The sequence below is a fragment of the Gorilla gorilla genome, chromosome 10, assembly GCF_029281585.2.
Source record: "Gorilla gorilla gorilla isolate KB3781 chromosome 10, NHGRI_mGorGor1-v2.1_pri, whole genome shotgun sequence".
In the NCBI taxonomy this organism is placed as follows: Eukaryota; Metazoa; Chordata; class Mammalia; order Primates; family Hominidae; genus Gorilla; species Gorilla gorilla.
The window spans coordinates 39223308-39251177 of NC_073234.2; the positions used below are offsets into that span (position 1 = coordinate 39223308).

A 27870-nucleotide genomic window follows, 5' to 3' on the forward strand; every position below is an offset into this window, starting at 1 on the left:
GAAAGGAACATAGGCATTTGTAACTACTTACCACTATGAAATGATGATAACATAGCCACCATTTGCCACACACTGTCCTAGTCAGTTTTCTTACAGTATTTATAATTCTCATCCTATTCAATTCTTATGACTTTCATTTATTCAACAAATGTTAATTGAAGGCCTGCTGTGGGCCAGGCAGAGCATTAGGGGTGTGGGCACTACACCAGGCTCAGGTAGTTATTATTTTTCTCATTGTATACATAACAAAACTGTCTCAGATAGGTTAAATAGCTTCCTTAAGATCACAAGCTTATAAAGTGGCAAGTTACTTAACCTTTCTGAGCCCCAGTTTCTTCATTTATAAGAAGGGGAACGCAATCCTGCTGGTAGCTAGCACATATGAACATAAAGGTGCTTCCCTGTTGGATGGTGAGGAGACCGTGTGATGCCTGGCATTAGTGGGCACTCAATACGTGGTTGTTAATACTTACAGAAACAATGATAACCTAGTGTTAGGGACAGTTTCAGTGCATTTCCATAGGAAGATTTTGTTTGTGGTTTTCCCAAATGATCAAGATCAGTGATGAGTGTGGCTCTGTCAATTTTTCTTAGTTGACTGAATTTAATGTTTACTGGGGCTTGCCTAGGAGTCTTCCTTAGGGATAAAGAAAAGCCCTGTGCAGAACTAACTATATAAAATAGTCATTCAGCTCCCCCTGTTTGGGGCATGGCTGTTAGCATAATTGTTTGGCTTGCATATCTCTTAGTGTTTACAGTTTAGGAAAGTTTTAAAAAGCAGAAGTAACAATATAATAATATAAAGCCAAATCAAAAGATTACTCACTAAAAAAGACAAAACCATTGAACTACAATGTATAGTAAAATTTAAACACTGAAATAGCAGTCAAAATGTCAGGCAAAATTCTTTGTTTGAATGGCATGAATAGCAAGTCTGAGGTTTATCCTCAAAGAAGGGAACAGAGACATAGAAGATAGCAGGTAAAGCTTCTGCAGGTTGAAACTGCATGCACCTCTTTGGAGAGCCTGACCAACGGTGCTAGGAACTGGAACCTTCGAGGCAGGCAGAAACAACTGGAACCACTTCAGAGAAAAGCAAAGCTGTTCACTGCAGTAAGCCCCATTCTCGCAGTGCTATAGGTCAATTACACGATCAGTCTACACAGACAGAACACACAGGCTTCAGAAACCCAGTCATTGTTCTCTCTGAACTTTCCTCCTCAGAGATGCTTAGGGGCTTTAAGCCCACCTTCTCTGTGTAAAATGAAGAACTTTGTTCATTGTTCAAGGTATTTCAGGCATCTATGATCTGACTGGTAACCTTGGACAATTTACTTAACTTCTCTGAGACTATTTTTAAAACTGTAAAATGAGGATAAAGAAATCTGCCTTAGAACAGAAGGTGGTTGTGAGGATTTAAAGGGACAACATATGTAAAGCACTCAGCACAGCACCTGATCCTGAGAAGCTGATCAAGATAACACATGAACAGTGGGTTCTTCCCTGGTGTCTACCAGGGGCTCATCTGTTCTCTCTACAGTCAAGGCTGTTTTCATTTGACCCCATGTGCTAACTTTTTGATCTGATGCAAGCAAGGCCTGTAGTCTTTGATCAGCTAGTCTCTTGTATTTCCCTGTTCCTATAGGACATAAAACCTACTTCTGATGGTCCTGGCAGCCCTGGGGAAGCTGGTTCTAGTATGAACTGGGCACCACCCTAGGCTGGCTGAAAACTTGTGGCTAGAGTATCTGCCTGAGAAACCAAGCAGACATTTGTTGCAGGTTGGATTGAGTGGAAGCAGACACTGAGGCAGAGTTCTGCCTATGAGATATTTATTAGAGATTAACCTTTATGAAGGTTAAGAGGAGAAGCATATTGGGTGGAGGGAGAATTTGAATTGTGATGTGGGTCTGAAAAGGCCTTGATCACTGTCAGGGAGCTCTGAAGTGAGTACTGTTCATCAGAGCTGCTCTGCGTTGGTCAAACTGTCTAAGCCTTTCTACTCCTCCTGTGTTGCTTGGTCACCAGATATGGATAGCACCAGAAGGCCTTGACCTGCGGCACAGCAGTTCTCTGAAGCTGGTGGGAAGCTGAAGAAGCTGAGAGCTGATTTCTTGCAGACAGGAGAAGTTCTTCTTTGAATGTCTACCTAAACATTCTTTAAAGAAGAAAGCTATAATTCTTGCCAGCACCCCCTCACAAAACCACTTATAACTTGCAGACATCGGTCTGGGGCAGCTGGGATAAAAATTTAATCCCACAACTAAATAATAGGAAACTGTTAAAATATTTACAGTAAAATCTGCCAACTTCCCAGGACAAATCTCTTCATAAAACGCATTTACCCAAGAGCACATCATGCTCTGGGGAAATAAAATACACATTGCCGCTTTGGTATTGTCTTTCTAAAGTCCTTATATTAAAAAATACAAAAAACAATAATAAATGGCAATGTCCTTTCTCTCTGTCTTTCCTCCTGCTGCTTAAAAGAAAGAGAAACCAATGTTTATTGAGTACCCACATGGTAGTGAAAAGATAATTGGATTGGGAGTTAGGAGACTTGGCTAAGTCACTGTGTGACCTTGGGCGAGTCACTTCTCAAATCCAAACCCCCGTTTTCTTGTCTGTATAGTGAGGAAATTGGTCTAGATCCCTTGCAGCTCTAATGTGTTATGCCTTTTGAATAATAAGAAAGCCTCTCCCCAAAGTGTTGGCCTTAGTCTTTTTTTCTTTTTATCAGATGCTATGGTTCAAGTAATGCTTGTTACTAAGATGCATGCTACTGCTCACACAGCCTCCTAAATGGAGAAAATGGTTCTCTGGTGCAGATGTTGGCTAAAGTATCCCTTCTTCCGTCCCAAACCAGGAGAAGAGGTATTAATTAACTCTTTGAATTGCTATGTTTGATTTTATATTAGATTAATGTATAAACTATAACATGGTAGGCATAATTCTCACATTCTATTATAAAATTTTGTATTTTGCTTTTCCACTAAGAACAACCTGAGTTGACACTCTGGGGTGTAATGTTTCATTTTATTTCACTTTGTCAATGACAATCCGTAAATGGGGAAAATGAATTCTACAAAATACTTAAGCATTTTATAACATTCAGTAATTCAGTAAGGTGTACTCATTTTGCACTGCTGGATGCCCTGTTTGTGACAGCACAAGTAATTATAATACTGACTATCTTGCTGACTATTAGTTTTTTCAGGAGTATTAAAACACATTTGCTTATTTGTCTTTATTTTATTTTCCCCTAACACACCTTTTAGCAGAGATTGACAAGATCTTTTCCTAGGTTGGTAAAGGTAAACAGCTTTGGGAGGATTCTTCTTCTCATCCTCTCCCCCGCCCCCAAGCATTTAACCATATCTAACAATTTCTTAAAGCCGTAGATGTCCTCACTTATATATCTAATTACTCCATAGAAAAGGAAGGAAACTGTTTTCTTCACCCTATTTCTGATCTCTGGGTGGCATGAAATCTATTAATTCTTGTGGCACTCATTATTTAACTAAGGATAAAGTTGGCAAACTTGCTTAAAATGTAAAGCTCACACCTCTTCTGCAAAGGCTATTTTAAATTAAAATGAACGTTTCTGTTTCCATTGATTTAGATGTCTTAAGTGGTGCACTGAACTGAAAAGATGACATGCAGGAGCCCTTTGGTTGTACCAGGGGAGGCCAAACTTTGCTGGGGACTGTGCACACACTCACAGGCTGCATTTAATTGGCGTGCAGTGGAGTGTTGAGAGGCAGCCCTCCTATTACAGCAGTTATCATGCAGATAGACTCTAGAAGACTGCACAGTTCAGTGTGTTCTGTTGGTCTGTCAATTAAGACTTGGAGTGCCAGTGACCATTTATTTACTTATTCATTCATCAAACATTAATTGTGCACATACTGTGTGCCTGGAATTGTTTCAGGAACTAAAACTATAGCAGTAAACTATCAGGCAACAATTCCTGCGCTTATGAAACTTATATTCTACAGGAGGCAAGAAGGAGAACAGAAGCATATGAGTGCTATTAAAGGTATATCAAATGATAATACATGCCATGGAAAAAATAAAGAAGGGTAGGAGAATAAGGAACATTGGGGTATTAGTTGGTGCACAATTTTATTTTATTTTATTTTTTAGAGACAGGGTCCCACTGTGTTGCCTAGGCTGGAGTGCAGTGGTACAATCATAGCTCACTGTAACTTTGAACTCCCGGGCTCAAACCATCCTCTTGCCTCATCCTTTCAAGTAGCTTTGGACTACAGGCGGGTGCCACCACACCTGGCTGATGTGCAATTTTAAATAGCATGACTGGGGAAGCCCTCATAAAGGAGGCGGCATTTGAGGCAAAGACATAAGATTTGAGGAGTTTGTGATAGAGATATGGGGGAAGAGCATTCCAGAAAGAGGGGATAAGCAGTACAAAATTGAAGAGTGCATCAAGCAGGCTAATGAGGCTAGACAGGACGATTTTGAAGATCCAAGGTGAGGTCAGAGCGGCAGGTCTGAGACCTGATGAAATTGGACTTTGTAGGCTTTCATAAGGCATGCAGTTTTTATTCTGAGCATGTTGGAGAGCCATTGCAGGGTTTGAATAGAGGAGCGATGCTGTGATCTAACTTTTGTTCTTAAAGCATCACTTTGGCTGCTGTGTTGAGTATGGGCTGTATGAGGGTCAGGGAGGAAGCTGCAGGACTAGTGAGGAGGCCATTACAATAATCCAGGGGTAGATGATGATGCTTTGTTTCAGGGTGGTTGGAGTGGAGGTGGTGGGGAGGGGTTGGGATTCTTTTGAGTGGATTAGTTATGTATTCCATGAGAAAGGCCCTAAGCTCTAACGTGTTTTCCAAGCACAGTGGATGACCATGCCATAAACTTAGCCATGAAGAAATAGAAGGTAAAGGAAAGAAGATGAGCTTTCGAATGAGATAATTCCGAGTTAGAACCTAAATTCCATCCTCAACCAGCATTGTGACCTTGTGCAGGTTAGTTCACCTCTTGGAACCATTGTTTCCATTTATTCTTGAGTAGGAATAATAATAACTAGCTCCCAGGGTTCTTGTGAAGATTTAATGTGGTAATTTGTATTAAAGCAGCTCATAGAGGGCTTAGCATACCTAAGTACTTCATAAATATTACTTTCCTTCAATTCTTCATTAGCTTATATATGAACATTTACAATGTAAGTTTATTTGCCCATGAACTGTAATTATGTTCCCTTGACTCTTCAGGAAGAATCGGTGCAGGACATTTCTCTACATATCTGTCCTTGAGGTAGCAGGGGTAAGAAATAGGAGCTTTTCTGCTAAATAGGTGTGATTGTATTGAAGACAAATTCCTACCAGCATAGTACTTTTTTCTCCCTGTAAGCTTCAGTCCCATGTTTAAGGTGAGGGTTCTCTCCAAAGTAGAGACTTCTGCTGGGGATGGGGGTGGAAGATGGAGGAAAGTTCTAAGGACAGACTTGAGAGCCTCAGGGAATCTCTTCAAATTTTATGAAAAATTCTGTGTATATGCATATATTTTCTGGGAATAAGAAATGGTAGATTATGACATTTTTCAAAGGGGTGCATGTCCCCCAAAACATTACCAATTACTGTTCTATAAAGCTTTACTTAGCCAATGGCTATACTCTAAATACCACTCTCTGCATGCGAGAGAAATTGTTGCCTACTCTTGCTAATTCTCTTAACAAATATTTCACCACACAACACTTTGTGGTTAGAAGATGTTATCCTGGCTTCTCAGTTGTCAATATCTTCTGTCTTTGGTTCCCTCAACCACTGCTAATTATAAACTTCTCTGCGTATGTAGTGTTTACAGAAAAAGCTTTGGATGTCTTTATACCTTATGCTTAACTGCCACTGTGAATTACAAGGATAGCTCATTTTTTCTGTGCAGTGATTTCCCAAAACCTTAGGGGAAATTATATTCTGAAAAGTTTGTACTCTGTTATTTGTATTTTTTGAATATTGGAATGAGATAGTTTCATAGAGGGAAAAAGCAGATCTATTTTCCTCTGAAATTATTAGGGTTGACAGAAGAATCACAAAGAAGACAAAAACTGCCACATGTTGTATGATTCTAGATTTGTATCTATTTAGCTCATCTGTATCTCCATAGACATGAAACGATTCACAACAATTGTGGGTCACTGTATTAAAGAAAATAACTTTGAAGATTATTGCATCTTTTAATTGATTCTTGGATCAACTTAATCTAAACTGATGAAAGTAAATATACCTTTTCTTCTAATAAAATCCCTGTAATTTAAAAACAAAAATGTTCACCTGCTAACTAGGAATCACACCCCAAATACTGCTGTGTGTGCAAGCCAATGAATTGATGAAGAAGTTGAAAGATTGCATGCAAAATAACCATCTAAGCAGTGATGAGTCAAATATTGTCTCATCAGCATTCATCATGATGCGTCTGGCATAAAAAAAAGCATTCTTCTCCTGAGACACATGGAGAGCAGGGAAAAGTCAATCAGGGTGAAGAAGCCATGCATTTCTTCTATACATGTATGATTCCTCCTGAGATTTATGTTGTTTATCAGTTCACATCACAGAATAAGAAAATCCTCACTTTTTAACTGCCTACTGACCAGCCAAAAGGTAAGCTTTCCTAATAACATTTTGCATAATGTGATTTTTTTACTTTATTGCACAATGCAGGCTTTGTTACTAACTTAATTGAGCTGATGATATTCATAAGTGAAATAATTCAGAGGTGGTAAATCAGTCTGTGAGTTTGCTTTCTAAAAAGAAAGCCTATTTCCTTGTTTAATTTTGTTGTTTTACCATATGTGAAATCTATTTTTTATTACCTGTTTTTTTCTAATGTTTAATTTTATTTTCAAATAACCCTTTATTTTATTTCTATAGTGAAGTTTATGAATCTTTTCAACCTTGTAATAGTAACACTCTGCTGGCCCTATAACCTTGTGATGAAGAGATTTTTACTTGAGTAGTTGAGTTTTCAAATCATAAATCTGATGGCAATCTTGCGATGCCTGTCACTGGAGTTCTGTGCAATTTATTTAACTATCTAGTCCTTCAGAACTGACATTTTGCTTGATATCAAGTTAGAGGAGTCAGATTTTGTTAAGAATGTGGCTTTGCTTGAATAGACTTTGGACTTTGGGAATAGTCCAAAAGTCTCTCTCTTGCAATAGGCTGTTGTTGACAACCTCAGATTTAGGTACTAGTCTTATCAAAAGAGGGAAGGGAATAGGTTTTATTGAGCACCTACTATGTGTTTCAGCTGTGACTAAGACACAGTTCTTGACTCCATAGGGCTTACCATGGAAAAGAGGTAATTTAGTAATTATTATAGTACTTGTGATTAGTATTATGACATGGAATTATTGCAGTGAATAGTAGGGGGTTTTAACTTAGTATTTGGGGTCAGAGAAAGCCTTCTGGAAAAGAACAATGTTAAACTAAGATCTGATAGAAGAGTAGAAATTAGACAGGTAAAGGAGATGAGATCAGGAAGAAAGTAGGTAATGTTACAGTGCTGGGATGAAAGAAGGCTTCAGGCAGGGGGAATGGAATGTGCAATAGCAGCTTGAGGAATTAAAATAAGGCCTATATAGCTAGAGAATATAGAGATTGAGGAGTATGAAGTTAACTGGAGAAGTAGTAGGAACCATTCATTCGATATTAGGTGTTGACAATTATATGCTAGGTGTTGGTGATGGATTAACTAGATGGACGTGCTCCCTGCTTTCATGGATTTTCCTTTCTAGTGAAAGAGACAATAGATGAACAAGGAAACAAATCATAGCCACAAAGTGTAGATTGTGACAAGTGCTATTGATATCTATCAGTTGTCTTTCTCAGCTTGGGCTAACAAACTACTGTAGACTGAGTGCCTTAAACAACCTTTTTTTCTTGCAGCTCTGGAGGCTGGAAGGTCCAAGTTCAAAGTGCTGGTGGATGCAGTATCTGCTGATGGCCATCTTCTTGGTTTTCAGATGGCTGTCTTCATGCTGTGTCCTCACATTGGGTGGAGAGAGAGAGGGAAAGAGAGAGGAAGAGAGGATGTGCAAATGCTCTGGTCTCCTCCTCTGTTTATAAGGGCACTAATCTCAACGTGTGCTCCATGCTTAGGACCTCATTTAACCCTAATTGCCTCCCAAAGCCCCACCTCTAATACCATCATATTGGGTATTAGGGCTCCACAAATATTCAGTTTGTATCAACGGTATTGTGATAGCAATCTGGGAAAGGCTGTAGGTTTGTCAGGGATGACTTGGTGGAGGAAGCAGCACTTTAAATTGAATCTTGAAGGACCAGAAAAATCCAAGCATAAGAAGGGGAAGAGAAAGAGTGTCCTAAGCAGATGAAATATTCTTTGCAGAGGCCATGCCTCAGAAAAGAGAGTGAGGTGTTTGAGGCTCTTGCAAAGAGGTTAGTGTTGCTGGAGTGTAATAATCTAGGAGTAGAGTATCGTGAGATGAAGTTAGAGAGGTGAGCAGGTAGAACTCTGCCTCCAGTTTTATAGGTAAGAAAACCGATAAGCTATTTGCCTAGGGTTATCTCAGGTAGTAAATGGCGAAGCCATGAAGCTAGCCCAAGCCTATATGCTCCATGATTATTTGTCCAAGCCTATGTTTGTTTGTTCATTCATTCAACTAACTAATATTTACTGGCACCCACATACCATGCTACAGTCCAAGGACACACAATTAAACCAGGTATTCAAGGTCCTTCCCTTCATGGGGCTCTATCTTGCTTGCTCTTTTCCCTGAGTCATGTATCCTAGGAGGGCAAGGGGAAGATAAGAGAACTTTCATTTGTAAGCAATGGAAAAACAAAGCTCAACATGGCTTACGTATTAAACGGAACTGTTTGCTCACATAATGGAGATAAGGTTTCTGGGATGATTGAGGAAATCTCCCTCTCTATTTTTTTTCTACCCTTCTTTTAGTTCTTTCCTCTTCTTTGATTTAGTTTTGCCCAGTTTTGGACTTTGTATCTACATTATCCAAAAGGAAAGAGGGTTCCAGAATTTTCATTACAAGTCCTGAGCTTTGTGCTCACTGAGTTGACCTTCCTGGAGCCAGGAAAATACTCACACTGACATGCTTAGTCCTGGGTTCTATATTTATTACTGAAACAACCATGGTGACAAGGATATTCCCAGTTATTTAGAATATCCAATGTGGAAAGTTATACCAGTCTTTGGGAGTGTGTCAATGGGGAGTTATACCAACATTTGGGAATGTGTGTGCATGGAAAATTATGGAAGATGCACATGGAATTTTGTGGGAAATATTGGGTTGTGACAATGCTGGGGGTGCATGTGTGTCAAAATTGACATATAGTGGATGAGGGTCAAGGATGCTATAGAGGTCTTGCAATGTACAGGATGGGCCTGTACCACAAATTATTATTCCACATTCTGCATTCCCTTGGAATGTGCTTCTGGACAATATTGTATTGACAATGTTGTACTGACAACACAATATTGGTGAAAAATTGTATATAATTTTATATAATCTGAATCTAGACTTCTGCAAAATATATTTTTGGGGGCAGTATTTTAACATACACTGAATTTTCCAGAAATGTAGCTATGGATGTATTGTAATAATATTATACTTTGTTCAGAACTTTTCTGAGATTTGTTTGCTCATTTGAAAAATCATATCACAGATGGGAGGGTGATCTGGCATCTGAATTATCTGTGCAACATGCCTTATCACCTGTTTTTTAGGTGTCTCACTTCATGGTAATTCCATATAAAGGTGCATGCATCTGTACACTACAATATCGTGATTTACATATTAAAATACATTTTAAAACAAATTACTTTTGTTTATTTCTACGTTGTTTTATTTTGAGCAATGTATTGATTTAAAAAAATGTGTGGAGATCATTGTATTTATTAAAAAAATTTCCTTTAGTATAGAGGGAGGCCATTACAAAATATTTATTATATAATTGGACTATTGCATTTAGTGGGGTTGAAAAAACTGGTTTAGACACATCAGAGACCACTCTTGGAGCTGGGGATAGGGTCAATACCTGTATTGCCTGGTTACTGTAAGCCACAGGAGAGACGAAATAGATACTGGGGAGATACCCTCAGTGTCTCCTGGAAACTCATTTTTTTTTCTGCTAACTGTGGGCCTTTCTTAATATAGAAGTGATTAGAGTTTAATATTTTCATGTTAAGTGCTTTCTGAGGGAAAAATCCAGATTAAGGTAACTTTTTGTGAATGTGAGCTCAAATTGTTTATTTTGAAAAGGAAGTTAATTTGGGGAGAAATGTGATACAAATTTTATTTCATGTTGAAAATTTTACCTTATCAATGTAGATTTTAAATTCTTTTTTTTTTTGGACTTGATTCAGTTTTGTGTAGGCATCTCTCATTTGTTCATTGTTTTAACATACCATTTCCTATTTTTGTGCTGTGTACTAAATGCATGCTTTGAACATCAAGGGTTTTCAAATACAAAAGCTGACCTGGCCATGAAGCTGTGACTAGGAATGACAGAAATACTAAATTTCTACTGAAACAGTCATCATAGAAACAATGAAAGGATAGAAATGGAATACAGCAAATAAAAAATGGGGAATAGTGGTTTGGCTTATTTAATAGGTTGAACAGTGATGTACTAACTCAGACTGAAGTTATACAAACATATCTGACTCCTTTAAAGTAGAGATTAAAAAAGAACATTAAAAAATGGTCATTTTAGATAGTGGAAACAGATTTTCTCTACTGCTACAAAATTTACATTCAAGTGAACACTTTGTCTGTTTCCTTGAATTAATTTTTTTTAAATGGTGTTTCTATTGCTTTGTTACAATGTATTTGGTGCAGTACACACAGGGCCACTCTTCAAAAGTGGTCTTGGAAATGGCCTGGGAAGCCAATCTGGAGTGTTCCAGGAGCACAATTGAAAACATTTTTCAAAGATAATTAGTGGAACACTACTCAGGTAACATGCCTGAAGCCCTTTAATTCCAAGACTTTTTAAATGTTTTAACAAAATAATTGATTATACATAGCAACCCGCCGCCCCCGCATCCAGCCCTTAATAGGGAGGAGCTAACTATTTGCTGTTGGGTAAGGTTAAGTGCGTAGAGAAATTGCAAATGTTACTTCTTTTTTCTTTCTCTGTGTGTGGATGCCACCCAGAGTCCCTACAATTTAAGGGGTTGTAGGTGATCTATTTATTTTATAATTACTTAGCAGAGGATGGGCTCTGACATTTTGCTTTTGTGCCCTCAATTTCTAGCTACTCCAGTGAACTACCATGTATGTTTTTGCATTGCTTCATATGTGCCATTCCCCACCCCCAACAAAAGCCAATGAGCTATAGAGCATTGTCCCTTTTCATTAGTGCGGTTTTCAGTTTTAACATGTTATTTTATGTCAGCTGGCTTTTTCCGTTCTGCATCAACATTGTAATCAGTAGCTAACATTTTGTTAAGCAATTTGTTGATGCTTATCACTTGTCAAGTTTTCAGTTTGCTAGCCACTGACATGATTTTCGCTTTCTTGTTCAGAAAGAGATTTTCACAGTTTAATAAAATGTTATTCAACATGCCATTTTCTGTCCTCTCTTCTCCCTTTCTTGACCCTTGTCCAAAAATAGGCATGTCCCTCTCAAAGAAACATATTGTGTTTGAAAATCAGAACACTTAAAACAGATCAAATATGGGTCAGTGAATTTCAAGTATCACTTAGAGAAGACCATTATGTGGAGCACGTAATATAGATCTATGTGGAAATACTGTCAACCGCTGTGAATGTCCCTAGCACAGTGCCTGCCGCATAGTAGGTACTCAGGAAATGTCCAGTGAAACGAAAAGAGGAACACATGTGAATAGTCACTAAGTTGAAATAATAAGGAACTCTAATTTTCATTCATTTCCCTACCCCCATACACCCTGGGGAGTGGGTTAGCCAGCAAAAATGTCATAACTGGTCTTTCTTTATTTGCAATATTAATTTATATTAATATAATATATCCACTAATTCCTTACCCCCTTGAATTGTGTATTTCAATTTCATTACTTTAATTTTGAACAAAAATATAAAGTTTTTCCTTCTCTGCAAAATTTGTTCCTTCATATGAGTTTCTGCAACAGCAAGAGAAAGTCTAAAGTCTTCCTGATAGCAGCCGAAAAGATGTGAATTACTTTGTTTACGGAGAGTAAAGGAAAATGCTAAGGGGGACATTATGTGTTAGGCTGCAACTATGGTTGAACAGTCCCTCAGGCCTCCAGTCACTTGGGAAGATGAAAGCAATTTACCAGAGGAACTCTCCCTTGTCTTATAATTTACTGTTAAAAATAGCTGCTAAAATGTAAGAAAGTTAAGTTCCTGAATAGAGCAAGTACTTTGGATTTATGTTTATCATTGTTATAACTGGGAAATGGGATTTATGGGTTAATCTGATATGCTGGGTAATGGAGTGCTACTAAAACATAACATGAAAACTTATTATTTATCCAGAATGGTTGAGAAATGGTATATTTTAGAATTCTGGATCTTCAAGAGTTGCCACACATTATAACCTGTACAGCAGTGGTTCTCACCACAGATAGTATTTTGCCGTATAGGGGACATTTGGTAATGCCTGGAGACATTTTTGACTGTCATGGGGATGAAAGGAAGAGGTGCTAGAAGCATTTCGTGGGTGAAGTCCAGGAATGCTGCTAAGCATCCTACTATGCACTAATGGTCCTCACAGCAAATAATTATCTGGTCCAAAATGTCAGTAGTTCTGAATTTGAGAGACCCTACCCTCAACTTAACATTTTTTAAAATTAAATTAGGATTTAGTAAAATTACAAGATGACAGTGAGCATTTTTGGTGATTTAGATAACAATTTAGCATCTTACAGTGCTTCAGTGTCTTTGTCAACGTTCATTACCACTGTATCGGTGAACTGCAGAAATGTTGGTTTGTGGAGATTCCTGATTGCCAGATGGATAGAGACGTTATGCTGTGGTATAGTTATCTGAAGAGGCTCAATTGATTCTTATGTCATAACAGTTATTTGAGTTAGAATTGTTACTTCTTATAGACAAAATTATTCACTTTTCACATTACAACAGAATGGAAATACAACTGGATCTTTCTTAATGAGTTTTTAATCTCCTTTAAAAATAATAGGTGGTATGGTATTGAAAGAGTACTTCTCTCAGCACTGCTGTTATTACAGTGTACTATGCTTTTATTTTTAGGTTACCGGGAGAACCTAAAAAAGAAGAAAAACATTTTTTCTGCCATTTAGATAAAGTTTGTGTATACAGTCCAAGAAAATAAAAAAGAAAAATACTTGCTTCTGGGTAGAAAACCAAAGGAATCTATTTATTGGTCAGTGACTTAAATATTTACCGAGGACTGTCTTCTTCACATTCAGGCTAGAGCAGTAAATAAGATAGAACTTTTTATGATGTTGTTTACTGATTTATTTGAAAAACAATAAAAGTTTAAAGCATGAGACTGAAATTAATTTTATGTGTCTGCAGTAACCTCTTTCACACATGGATTCAGATTTAATGTATGGTATTTACAACTATACAGACTTACATAATAGAAACTGCCTGTTATGTGGCCCTGTTCTTATCCACGGAACTACGTTTTCAATTATGAGGTGATTAAGGAGCTTATCATCAGGAAGTGGCTTTATGCAACAATGATTCCTTTTTAACTAAGCACATATTAAACACCTAATATGTGCCATGCTATTCTGGGAACAAGGGGCATAAACATGAATTATGAATAGTCCTTGCCATCCTGCACAGCTATGGAAAGAGATGTCAGGGACAGGGAAGGGAGAGCGGGGAGAGGGCAGTACTGAGAATGGTGAGTGGAACAGGAGTGGTGGGGAGATATACGTGGTAAAAGGCTAAATAAGCATGAAAGCAATTTACACCTGTGCTGGCCTCTTGTTCTTTACCTGGATTTGTTTTTAGCCCTTTCTGTTAGAAACTCTTAAGTCTCAGCTATGTTGAATAATTAGCTTTGGGAAAGGCAGGGTAAACACAAGCTTTATTTATGTTTGTTTCACAACCTCTGAGTTTCCAAGGAAATGAATTATCTGAGTACAAAACCAGTGCATTGATTTTGTCACAGTTAACAATAACAAGCATGTGGCTTCTAGGACCATTTCCCTGAATAGATTAACATCGAATAGACAATGAAAATTCTTGAACCTATATTATTTCTCGGTTTCTATTTCAAACCATAATCCTAATTGGACTTAATCTTTTTTGTCCTAGAAGGCAGTGATAAAATTGACCTGAACAAACTGCTGAGATAGAAGGAAAAGAATTTTACTTAGGCACCTTAATCGCAACATGTCCAAAATAAAACACATTATTTTCCACCATATGCTTGCTTCTTATTCTCTACCCATTTTTTTTCTTGCCTTGATTGTGCCTCCCATGGATTTCTTTCTTGATGGTCTTGATACCCTCAAATGTGTTCCCCACTGTGCTGTCAGTGTGAATTACAGACACTACAAATGTGAAGAAAATAATAATATTAGCAGACAACATTTAATTGAGTACTTACTATGTACTTGGTATTTTTCTAAATCTTTCCATTTTTACAGCAGTATGATATTAGAACTATTATTACCTTTATTTCACAGACAAGAAATCCAGACAAGAAAGACAAGGCACAAGAAGAAACTTGCTCTAGGTAACATACCTAATATGTGGCAGAGACACATTTTAGCCCCAGGCATTTTGACTTGGGAGCACTGGCTCATAACTTGCTCAAGCCCTTCTGTTTAAGACCTTCATGGTCTCCTCAAAGCCTACCGTGAAGTTCAAAGTGCATCCATCCCCCATTAATGACTTTAATTCATTTCTGAAAAACTTTTTGCTAAATGAAAAACTAAAGGTAAAAACTTTTATTAATTTTAATAAGAAAAATTATAATGGATTTTGTCACAACTTAAGATGAACCAGTTTTCACAGAAAAAAGATAGCCATTCAATACTGAAAATGAGTGTATATAAATCAACAACAAGGATGCAAAAATAAGTAAGTCCAATTTCTACAAAAAATAAGGGTTTATTATACCTGCCAATGGAGAAAGGAAAGACTTAGGAGTGGGTAGGGAATGATGGAGGTGGGTGGGGTGCAATTGAATCATTCTTTGGAAGATGCAATCTTCCTTCTGACCCATTTTCTAAACCAATCCTTCAGCAGCCTTTTTGGGCTTCTGATAACCTCACACTCAAACTTTACTTTGTAACTGATAGCATACCTTTAGGGCAAAATAAAGGCCTGACTTGAGACCACATGTAATAATACATAAACCCATGATGAAACTAGCACATGCATATATGTATAATAGACTGATACTTTCTTTTCAACTTACTTAAGAAGTATTTGGGTTCATCCAAATGTGATGTTTAATTCAAATGTGTCCTATAAGATATTCTCTGGCTAGTCAAGTACATGAGTGACCATGTCTCCCTGAAACTGTAATATTATTATATCATGTCTTATGTGTATTTATTTAGTGGATCTTGGGGGAAAAGATTTCTCTACTGAAAAAGAAAGATTTGTTCAAAAACTGGCATAACTTTTCAAGAGCTATAATTGTAAAATTGTTAGTTAAATGATTATTATGAAGTAAGTTTATACCTGGCCTGTAAAGTCCTCAAGGTTCTGTCCTTCTGTGGCTCTCCGGCGTCATCTCTTCCCTCTTCTCATCTCATCTCTAACTTGTCAGCATTACTGCATCGTTTATACTTATGCATTCATACTATGCTGTTTCATACCTTGATTCTCTCAACATGGAATATCAACTTTCCCCTTCTATGCACATAGAGGGGGTTTAAAAGTGGCACAACGGAAGAATCTCAAACTTTGGAAACCTCCATGTTTTCAAAAGGGATGCCAGCAAACCTGCTCAAACTTTACCCTGGAAAGAAAAAATATCTTTATTATCCTAGTGAGAAAACAAACCTGCCTTCTGCCCTGGAAAGAGACACTATTTCCACCTTCCAAGGCAGTTTGACATACAAACATTCCTGAACAGCTAATGTGGAACAAAATATATGTTAATGCCTTTGCTTGGAAAGCGCAGAAATGGGAGCCACCCATGGAGAATTGTCTCCCAACAGCTGATGCACTTGGCACATTGTATTAAAATTATCCACTTAAGTGTCTGGTTGGTGAGCTCATTTAGGGCAGAAAGGTAATCTTTTTCATCTTTTCATCCCTACTATTCAGCATAATGCTTGTCAGCGAGTAGAGAATCAATGTATGTTTATAAAATCAATGAATTAATAAAGACTTTTAAAATATGGGGAATATGGGGAGCTATATTTCAAATTATTTTATAGAGAATAATCCATTAAACCACACTAAGCACAACTGGTTTTCAAATGCCAAGTGGCCCACAGACAACCAGCTGGTTTTCCGTGATCTGGATTCTAATATATGTGAAAAAAATTTATTATATGATGATAATATCAAATTCACTTATTATATGCCAAGCACTGAGTTAAACTCTTTATAAATAATGCCTCAGTATATCCCAATAAACAACCCTATGAGTAGTACTATTATTATCTGCTAGTGGTAACAGAGACTCAGAAAGTTTAAAGAAAGACTCAAACAAAAAGTTTAAGTAACTTGTTCAAAGTCATACAGGTGGTCAGTGGTGGAGATGGAATTTGAACCCAGGCAGTTCGACGCTGAAGATTGTGTTTTAACAACTTAAGTTGTGCGACTCCTCACAGGAAACAAAAGAAAAAAATATCTGCGGGAGTTATCTTAGGTTCTCTAAACATGTGCTCTGTCTCTCAAACCAAACTTGGATAGACAGAACACAAATATGCCCTATTAACAGGTTCAGTGAGCATTTGGGAAACTAAACTGAACTGTTTAGCATTTGGGAACCAAACTAAACTGAACCGTTTTAGTAAAGATGTCTCTCTGAAAGGAAATTCTTCACGACGGTAAGGTGAGTGTCTTCGTCTGTGAATGTTGGGGTTGGGGATGCATGAAGATATGTTATTGCTAACCTTCAACTAAACTAGGGCAGAGCCGGGCCAGCTTCATGGGCATGTGATCTGTGTAGTCACACAGGGCCCCATACTTAGAAGAGCTGTGCTTAGAAAAGTTTGCTTGGTTTGGTTCCTGCTCTGTTTTCAATCAGTCAGTCCCTGGATGTTTCTAAGGGTGAGGACTCCAGAGGGGAAGGGTGAATTCCTATCAATCATATTCCTGTAATTATTAATTTTTTAAAAAAATAACAGGTATACAATTCTGCAGAGGGAGTGAACGTCTGTTTTACAACTCAGGTGCTCATAGAATCCTTTTTGGCTTTTTCCCCCACCCTCTTTCTATGTACATGAAAGTTCACTATCACCCATCTTAAAAGAGCTGTGCTTAGAAGAGTTGACTTGGTTGGGTTCCTGCTCCGTTTTCACTGTTTTGAAATTCTTGGTACTTTTTTTGAACAAGGGGCCCTGCATTTTCATTTTGCACTGGCTATTTCAAATTATGTAGTGAGTTATGGGCTGGAGTCTTGATTGACCCTTTACAACAGTGCATTATTTGACAATAGAGAAAGGATGTGGACTGGCTACACCAGTAACTAGAGGTTCCGCCAATATCTGTACTGGAATTTCTAAGCTGTGGAATATCCAATTCCCTGTGTATTTGATGATTCTGCAAGATCACGCTGGGATTGATTTAAGATGTATTTATTGTTGAATACTAGCCTATCTTAAGGAAAATAATATTACAGACACTTATGTATAATTTCCTGATTTTTAAAGGTCTTAGATCTATTTTCATTCTTTTTTTCTGGTCTGATGGTTTGTTTAGGCCAATTTAACCATTCTCCTTTTATAATAAGCACCAAATCAATTCAATGAGAGATAACATTTCCTTTTAACAGCAATCAATATTTACTATTTCCCTTTTGATGTATAAGTTACATTTCTGTTATCCTTAGTAAATGTGGAATGCACTTTGTGATTCCATTTTCTTTTATTTCTTGGTGTGTGTGACTGTAGGCTCAATATACTCTACTCTTGGGTTGGCTAATATATTTCAGTGATGTTATCAACAGCTTTGATTTGTATTCTTTTAGTAATACTTCTTAACTCCCTTTTTTTTTTTTTTAACTTCCTCAGAAATCTTACTTAGAGACCTTATATGACCTTTGGTCATACTCATCTGCATTTATTTCTGACAAATACATATGTAATCCAGAGCTAATCTCTTGAAGCTTTTTTTTTCTGTACAGTTTTATATCATTATCTTTGCAATCTTTGCGATTCTCTGATGAATTCTACCATTCTTCTACAAATGGAAATAAGCAGGGGCAAAAATACTGATTCGCAGTGGTTTAAAAACCACTTGTCTTGAGTTATTGTTACTAATTTATCCAACTTCTAAATCTTTTCTGTTTCCAAATTGTTGCATCTTGTAGGCTAGTCAGCTTAAATTCGAGTTTAAACAGGAGAATATTTTATAAATAAGTTCTGTAACCTCCTACTCTACAGACTTGTCTGTTGTACTGCTGCAGACCCAGCAGAGGGAGCCCAAGTTCATGAACCAATCTCAGGAGCGATTTTGATGGTTTAGAACTAGTTCTCCCTCAAAAGATGGTGTGTGTGTGTGTGTGTGTGTGTGTGTGTGTGTGTGTGTGTGTGTGTGTGTGGTGGGGGAGATTTGAGAATATGTGTGGTAGGTGTGTGTGTGTGTGTGTGTTGGGGGAGGGTTCAGAATGTATGTGTGTGTGTGTGTGAGAGAGAGGGAGAAAGTAGAATGAAGAAGTATAAAGTGTTAACCATTTGAATTTTAATATATACTTCAAATGTGGGGGATATATTACATCTTCTGAAGAAAAATGACAGAAATGATGAGGAGAAGCATTTGATTTTCAGATCCTGAAAAGATCTGACCACTTTTTTTTCTTACTTTTCCAGTTAGCCTGTTCTCCCTTTAAAAGTTTTCAGATTGAATTCTTATACATTTCCATTTCTTGTGATTTTTATATTTAGGGCAACTTCCCAGTGAAAGATTTTTTTTTTTTATTCCCTTCTGCAGTCCATTACCTTACAGGCCCACACATTGTGTGTGCACCTCCATCTGAGATAGCAACTCTTGGAGATTATTTAAGTTTAGGTGAATGTTTGTTCAATAGATTAATCAATTAGTCCACCAACTATCCTAACAGCCTTATTGAACTTCTAGTGCTATATGAGGTGTGGAGTGTGGGCATAGAGAGAGAGTATGCAGTTGAGAGAGGGAATAAAAGCTGTTTTCTGTCCTCAATAAACTTAAATGTGGCTGAGTAAATAAACGTATTTTGTAAAATACAAAATGTTATGTATCTAAATGCTAAGCAGTAGTTCAAAATGTCCATAAAGTGAATATGAAATAGGTGTTCAGAGGAGAAATATGTAGATACCTGTAGCTGGAAGAGCCTAGAAAAGCTTCAAGGGTGATATGAGCTAGATGATGACTGGTTTTATGCATGTTGAGATGAGAGAAGAGGGTTCTCCATGGTAGAAAAGCAACATAAGAAAGGCCATGGAAAAGAAGGTATGGTTTATGATGGGGCTACAGGTTACAGTGTGGGATTATGCTGTTTGTGTGCTGCATACCCCTAGGCGGTGCAGTTCACACCAAGCCAGTGTGAATGGTGTTTCTCGATGTACCCAGTGCCCTAGAATGAATTCTGGGATGATTGGGGTTATATGGAACAGTGAGTGGTTCCTAGCCCTTTGTATGTTATCAATCACTCATTGAGAGGAATCTATACAGAGGCAGTGCAGTACGGTGGGTATATATGGACTATGTAATACATTGGAATCTTGGGTTCATCAGAAAATAACTGTGTGACCTAGCTCAAGTTATTAAACTCTTTATGCCTTATTTCCCCCTCATTTATAAAACCGCACGATAATGATAGTACCTACTACCTGGAGTTGTAATGGCTAAATGAGATAAAAAGTCAATGCTTAAAGGAGCACTTAGAGCCTGAGTGTTAGCTGTTATCCTCAAAGAGCTGATGTGTTGCTCTAACAGAAGGAAATATCCTATTTTTTCAAGTGTAGAAATATTCCATTAGGCTTTTCGTTATGAACATCCTGGGTTTCATCTAGACTACTTTGTCTTTTGCTCTTTGAGAATGATGGGAGCAGATCATATGCTGATCTCACAGGCAGATTCATTGAGGTAAATCAGATAGCATGGGCTTTAAAAAAAACTTATAAGTTCAGGGATACAAGTGCAGATTTGTTACATAGGTAAACTTGTGTCATGGGGATTTGTTGTGCAGGTTATTTCATCACCCAGGTATTAAACCTAGTACCCATTAGTTATTTTTCCTGATCCTCTGCCTCCTTCCACCCTTCACCCTCCAAAGGCCCCAGTGTGTGTTGTTCCCTTTTGTGTGTCCATGTGTTCTCATCATTTAGCTTCCACTTATAAGTGAGAACGTGTGGTAGTTGGTTTTCTGTTCCTGTGTTAATTTGCTAAGCTCCATCTCTGTTCTTTCTTGTTTCAGTAAAATACAAAGGTGACACTGATTTCAGGAAGAGTGATGTTCACCTGGGAATTCAATGGTCATGCTTGTGCTTGCAGCTTTCCCACATTTTCTAGTTGTTTTGAACCATGGACAGAATATAAGCTCCATGAGAACAGGGGTTATGTCTACCTTGGTCACTGTCCTATCTCCTGAACCTTACATTTGCTTTTACCCTCAAATGAATGGGTCAGTGATTGAATAGAGGCATGATTTAGATAATTATCTCTGTCTTTTCTCACAAATTTGTTGGCTGTCCTATCCCTAGCATAGTTGAAACAGGTTATTACTACAGAATATCTTGAGAGATGCCAAATTTAATATCTTTCCTGGTGGTTGAATCATTGCCATAAGATGAAAATCACTTATACTTTAAATCACGTTATAGTTTAAAAATACTCTCTCATACATCATGTAATTTCTGACAGCATTCATGTGAATTCGTTATTTCTCATAACTAATAGATTTAGTCACTGAGTCTCAGTAAAGTTGAATCACTGGCTCAATGTTACACACAAATCATTGTGGACTTTGGACTTAATCTGAGGTCTCTGACTACAAGCGCAAATTTTTGTGGCACTATACTTTTTAAATATCTGACTTGAAAGCCTTATGATGATACTCACTCCCCCGGCAGGAATAAAGTCTTTCTAACTTCCTCATATTGGTGTATATATGTTTATGAGATTAGGTAGGGGTTATCATGGAAGACCCCAAGAGGGATTCATAGGGAATGTGATACTGAGCAGAACCTTGAGGTGAGGAGAGATTGAACTTACCTAGGGTAGTTCATAGAAATCATGATGCAGCCAGATCACCGGAGGTCAGGAGTTCGAGACCAGCCTGACCAACATGGAGAAACCCCATCTCTACTAAAAATACAAAATTAGCTGGGCCTGGTGGCATGCGTCTGTAATCCCACCTATTCGGGAGGCTGAGGCAGGAGAATGCTTGAACCCAGGAGGCAGAGGCTGCAGTGAGCCGAGATCACGCCATTGCACTCCAGCGTGGGCAACAAGAGCGAAACTCCGTCTCCAAAAATAAATAAATAAATAAAATAAATAATAATAATAATAATAAAGAAACCATAATGCAGCCATTGGAAATGGAAGGCCTAGATGGGATACCCCACTAGAGACTCTGGAGTAAAGGCAGGAGTGCATAAAGAGGTAGAACAGGAGAGACTGGAAAATAGAGAGCCTGGAGTGGGCATTATAGACTTTCATACCTTTATGTGAAGCTGGTCATGCTGTTGGGTCAGCTGGAAACCTAAAGCCAAGTAAGTGAGTAGGCTGGAGTTGTGTTTGACTGTACATACCACACGAAGGAAGAGTTTGGAAAGACCGTTTCTTACTTTCTCTTCTTCTCTAGTTTTGGAGAAAAGTCTTCATCAAATATGTTAGTAATATTCAACATTTTCTATGCCAGTGTTTACATTATAGTCTGAAGCATGTCTGGAAATGGATGTTGTTTAAAAATTTTACCGCTATTGACTGCTTCTATTTTAAATTTCCTACATAATGAAATTACTAAATGGAATCTTTAAAAAGAAACACAAATGCCTATTTAATGAGACCATTGAAATGTACAATGCCATATCCTCTTACATGCTTAGTAATTACAGACATAGTTGAAGTCAGTCAACATTTGTGGGTATATCAGTTGTGGAATGACATAGATGGGCCTATTTTAGATTTATTTATGGCTCCCTGATTATATTATGGAGCAAATTTTTGTTCTTTACAGTATCTAGCACAGCACTTTCTCATAGTAGATGTTTAATAGATGTTTGTTAAATGGTTTGGAAATTAAACACTTTTACTTTTTTTTTTTTTAATTTTTTTTTTGAGATGGAGTTTCGCTCTTTTTCCCCAGGCTGGAATGCAATGGCGCACCACAACCTCTGCCTCCCAGGTTCAAGTGATTCTCCTGCCTCAATCTCCCGAGTAGCTGGGATTACAGGCTTGCACCACCACACCCAGCTAATTTTGTATTTCTAGTAGAGATAGGGTTTCTCCATGTTGGTCAGGCTGGTCTCAAACTCCTGACCTCAGATGATCCAACCGTCTCGGCCTCCCAAAATGCTGGGATTATAGGTGTGAGCCACCGTGCCCGGCCAAACCCTTTTGCTTTTATAGAGATGCATTCATACCATGATGGAGCAGAAACAGACAAACAAGAGCTCCTCTGAAATAGTGGATATGTGGCAATTAATTTACTTTTTGGTGTGCCTTTTCTTCATTTGTGACCTACTTATCTATAAGGTACAGGTTAATTCGGTTTCATTTAAAGCAGCGTTCAAAAGAGCTAATACAAAAATGAGGTAAAACAAATTATGTCATAGTAAGAATGCAAAAATGAAAATAGAAGTGGATATGTGGAACAATGATTATGCTTGCCTTTCCCATATTGTGGTTACTTTTGTGTATGGTGTATGTGTATATATGTATGTGTGAATTTGTGTGTGTTCCAGTTAGTCAAAACAGATTTTTAAATATGCCTTGTTGAGACGATTGGGGATGCTTCGGGGAAATCATCTTCTTGTTTCTCTTCTTTTTATAATCATTCTGATTGTATTTGATAGTATTAGTAACCTCAACTCCTACTATGCAAATTTTTTTTCATTTAGGAAAACATATAACTAATTAGAATTTTATGTAAGTAGTAAAATTTGGGAGTTTTTTTTAAGAATAATGTAATAATAATTTCCAGTAACTACAGATCAATGCCTGAAGAGTAAATAATTCATTAAATGTCTATGAAAACATGACACTAGGTCCTTCCCTCACACTACATGAAAAAACAACTCCATATAGATTAAGGATTTAAGTATCAAAAGCAAATCTTTCAACACTTAGTAGATAATCCACATGAATGGATTTTAGGTCTAGGACGTAGAAAGATATTTCTTAAATAAGGCATAAAACATGTTAACTATAAAAGAAAAGACATATATTTTGCTATATTAAAATTAAAAGCTTTAGTTCCTTAAAGAGATGTCTTAAAGTGAGAAGTACTGTCACAAACTAGTTGACAATCTACATAACGGACAAAGGATTGGTGTTAAGAGCACAAAAAATTATCTACAAATCAGTAAGAAAAGTAGCAGAAGTTATAAATAGACACAGAAGAGAAAACTCATATGACTAACAAACATATGAAGAGATGTTTATTACACGATATCACATCCATTAGTGATCATGAAAACACAAAGAAACATAATAATACAACATAAATTTACACTCTTCTTTTGGAAGAAAATATAAAAGCCTGATAGTGTCAATTACTGGAGAGGAAATAGGTCCACTGAATGTTCTTCGCTGACTGGAGGGCAAATTGGTGCAATCATTTTAAAAAACATTAAACAATTTGGAAAAATTGAACATTCATATATCATATGACTTCAAAATTATACTCCTAGATATCCAATAAAACTCATTTACATATACAACAAAAATATGTGTAAGGATGTTAACATCATTGCCACTTGGAATGGAATAGCCTGGAAACAATCTAAATAGACATCAGTAGGAGAGTGGATGAATAAACTGTGGTATATTCACATTAAAATATGACACAGTAGTAAAATGAATGAAATACAGCATTTACAAATATGAATAAATTTTAGCAATATAATACTGCACAAAAATAGCAAGTTCTAAAAAATTAATGATACCATTTTATAGAGTTAAAAACTAAAATATCCCTTTAAATACATATATATGTAATTATTCTTTGTGTACAACAGCAAGGGAATAAAGGGAATAATGAGTATGGGATGAAATTTGGTTATTGCCTCAAATCTGAAGATTGAGAGGGATGTCATATGAGGTGACTGCATAGTTGAATGTGGGTTGCAATCAGAGCCCTAATATTTGTTTTGGGAAAATTCATGTGTACTTATCACATTATTAAAAATGGCCAAATAGATAAAAGTGGGTCATACAATTACCAATGCTGAGAGTATGTTATAAGCCACGGATTATTATTAATCCAATTCTGTGCACCTGAAGTACAAAGAGGAAAAAAAGATGAACTAATTCCCAAAATAGATGAATATTAAGGAAATTCAGTTTTTAGCTATATTTTAAGAGTTGGCATGGCAGACTCTATTTTGTTGCTATTTTTATATTATTTATCAATGCATGTTTAGATTGTATGTTATAAGAAAAACAGCTTTAAGAACTCATTCCCAGGTTATCTGTGTCTATCACATAAAAAAGGAAACATAGGACTCATTCTACTACATTTTCTTGGTGCTCACTTAAATTATATTTTATATATTTTCTAAAGAAAAAATTGAGACAGTACTGAAACCAGTTTTAATGCAGATAAGATACTTGGAACGTTTGAAGTGTTGAGCATTTAAATAATCAGCCTAAACACATCTGTTGGAAATATGTGGGGTCCCAGGCTGAATACTGTGAGTCAATATGTGGAATTTCAGATCTAAATATCTAATTTACTAAAACATAGTTCCTAAAATGCACCACTTATTTTTTTTATATTTAGAAAGCAAAATTGGAAGCATTCTAGAATAGCAAAATTAAAACTATTGTGAATTATTGCAAATATAATACAATGCCAATATAATGAGGGCATATGCAAGATCCAAACAAACACAGGAACTAACCAATAAAACGAGTAGGAATTTCAGCTTACAAAAGCAACTGGCAGTCTTTAGAATTTGTAAATACTATTTTGTAATGAAGCCCAGATACTTATTCACATCTGTTTGTTAGGGTTGCCATAACAAAATACTACAGACTGGGTGATATTAAAGAACAGAAATTTCAAAGTTTCCGGAAGATAGAAGTCCAAGATCAAGAGTTGGCAGGTTTGGTTTCTCTTGAGGCCTCTTTCTTTGGCTTGCAGTTGACCATTTTCTTCCCGGATCCTCACCCAGTCTTTCCTCTGTATATGCATCCCCGGTGTCTCCTCTTCTTTTAAGGATACCGGTCATGGTGGATTAGGGTCCTACCCCAACAGCCTCATTTTAACTTATTTAAAATGGCCAAATAGATAAAAGTGGCCAAATAGACAACCTCATTTATCTCCAAATAAGGTTACATTTTGAGGAACTAGGGGCTGGGGCTTCAGCATATGAGTTTAGGAGGAACACAGATCAGCCCAAAACAACCTCCATTTCTGTGACTGTGATTCCCACGACTTAACTCCATAATTAGTGCCTGCCGTTTTCCAGGTCCCGTTCGAGGTTCTGCTGGGACACAACAGTAAAGCCTACAGTCTGTACATCACAAATGTACGTGAGAAAGCAGCAAGGACCCAAAATTAGAGGAAAAATTTTACATTTGCAAGTGCCATTATCCCTAAATCCCTGTCATTTTTATTGAGGACTAAAGGCTTCCTTCTTAATTGTTTGAAAAAATTAACCACTGTTAAATAAATAAATCCCTGCTGCCACATACTCCAGAGCCTACAAGATACTTTATGGAGATGTGCACATGTGAGCAGTTTAATGGCAATGGAACACCTGTAATTAGAAGCATCTGTCGTTGTGATAATGATTGTGGGCTTATATTTAGAACCACTACGTTTTCTCTGTCCACAAGGTCTTACTGTGTTTTCTCCCTGGCTCTCACACAGGCTTTCCTCTGTGTATGCATGCCTCAGGTATGTCTCCTCCAATTGTAGCCACATGGGCTTCGTGCATCTCAGTGTATGCTGCTGTGAAAGATAGCTATCTGTCTTGTTTGAGGTACTTCTCAGGTCCCTTCAAAGTGGAATTTGGGTAAGCCACACTGTACGTATTTGAAGTCAAAGAGTTCCAAGCACACCCTCCAAATTTTGTGAAAATCTGGTGCCAGTTATTTTCATTTTTTTCAGTAACAGACTAAAGAACTAATATTCAATTTTATTTAAAATGTTACTTTCCTAGATTAGTTAATGATTCCTTTTTCTCTCCATATGACTTTCTGTCATTCCCTTGACTGTCCTTTATCTGGGAGGCTAGACCACACAGAAGGATGCAGAGAACAACAGGGTCAAATGATTTTACTGAAGTTGAGCCAGCTAGACGTAATGGGGCTAATGTGGATGGTCCTGAGGAACACCATGTAATCACCTGCTTGGGCCAGTGACCAAGGACAAGAAAGGAAGCTGGATGTCAGAGTGGATGCCACTGCAGATAAATGGAGTTTGTGAATCAGATTCAGTTTCTCCTTCCTGTGCAGTTAAGTAAGCTCCCTCCATCTGGTACAAACCAGACACAACCGTGGGAAGCAGGACTGTGGGAGGTGAGAGTGGGTGTGAGGGTTGGGAGGGGATACATCTTTAAATGTACTGAGATGACACTTTCATCACACAGTTATAAAAACATAAATATACAAAAAGTGGTATTTCTTGCCCACCTGAGCTTACAGACTGTGATTTGGACATGACACTCTATATTCCATATGTTTTAGTTTAGACATGATGTGCACTGCTAACAAAGACTGAAAAAGATTGAGCTGCGGCATGGCTTGATCCAAGGCTAGAGGCTCATGAACTTTAAAAATCTTACCATAGCTCTTGTAATATGCTGTCATAAATAGAAAAAAAATCAGTGCAGTGTGAATTACTGGCCTCCTGCTGCAGCATGGAGTTGATCTGATATACACACTTGGAAAGTGGGGGCCTGGGGAAGGAGACATACACAATTTTGGTGCAAAGGTGCAAATTTTGGTGCAAAGGGCGCAAATTTTGGTGTTTTCAGTTTGATAACTGACCTGTTCTGGTCAGGATGATCTTAGTAGTTTCTTTTCTAGGCTTAGAATTAAAATTCTAGGCTTAGAATTAAAATTAAAATGGAAAATAGACAAATTATAAGGAAGAAATTACCCAAAGGAGGTCAATGTTTTGAGAAAATATGTAAAAATGAAGATATTGCATTGGTTTTAGAATTTAATGTTGGTCTAAATGACCAAAGTCACACTGCATAAGATCAGTCAATTTTTAATTAAACGAGCCCCTTGAATTAGAATATGGCCCATGTAAGAGCTACGACAAAAATTACTAATAAAAATTGAGTTATTGGAGGAATCTTTGGGGACCCTTAGTGCTATGAATTATACCAAGAAAAGCAACCTGTACAAATATAATAGTGAGACTTTGTATAAATGTGCCTGGTAATATTAAGGAACGGTTAAAAGTATGGATTTTGGATTCAGGTGTACTCTGATTCAAAGGCTGGCCCTATAGTTTAGTACCTTTGTGAACCTTGGCCATGTACTTTGCCTTTCTGTAAAATGGGAATATGGACACGCTCCACAGTATTGGGATATTAAATCTGACTACATAATTAATATGCCTGGCAATG

The 27870-nt window shown here is 37.3% G+C and overlaps 1 protein-coding gene across 7 annotated transcripts in view; it reads left to right on the top strand.

Annotated features, from left to right (window-relative positions):
* Nucleotides 1-27870, top strand: part of TAFA2 (TAFA chemokine like family member 2) — a 537284-nt gene that overhangs the window by 118414 nt on the left and 391000 nt on the right. The gene's annotated exons all lie outside the window — the stretch shown is intronic.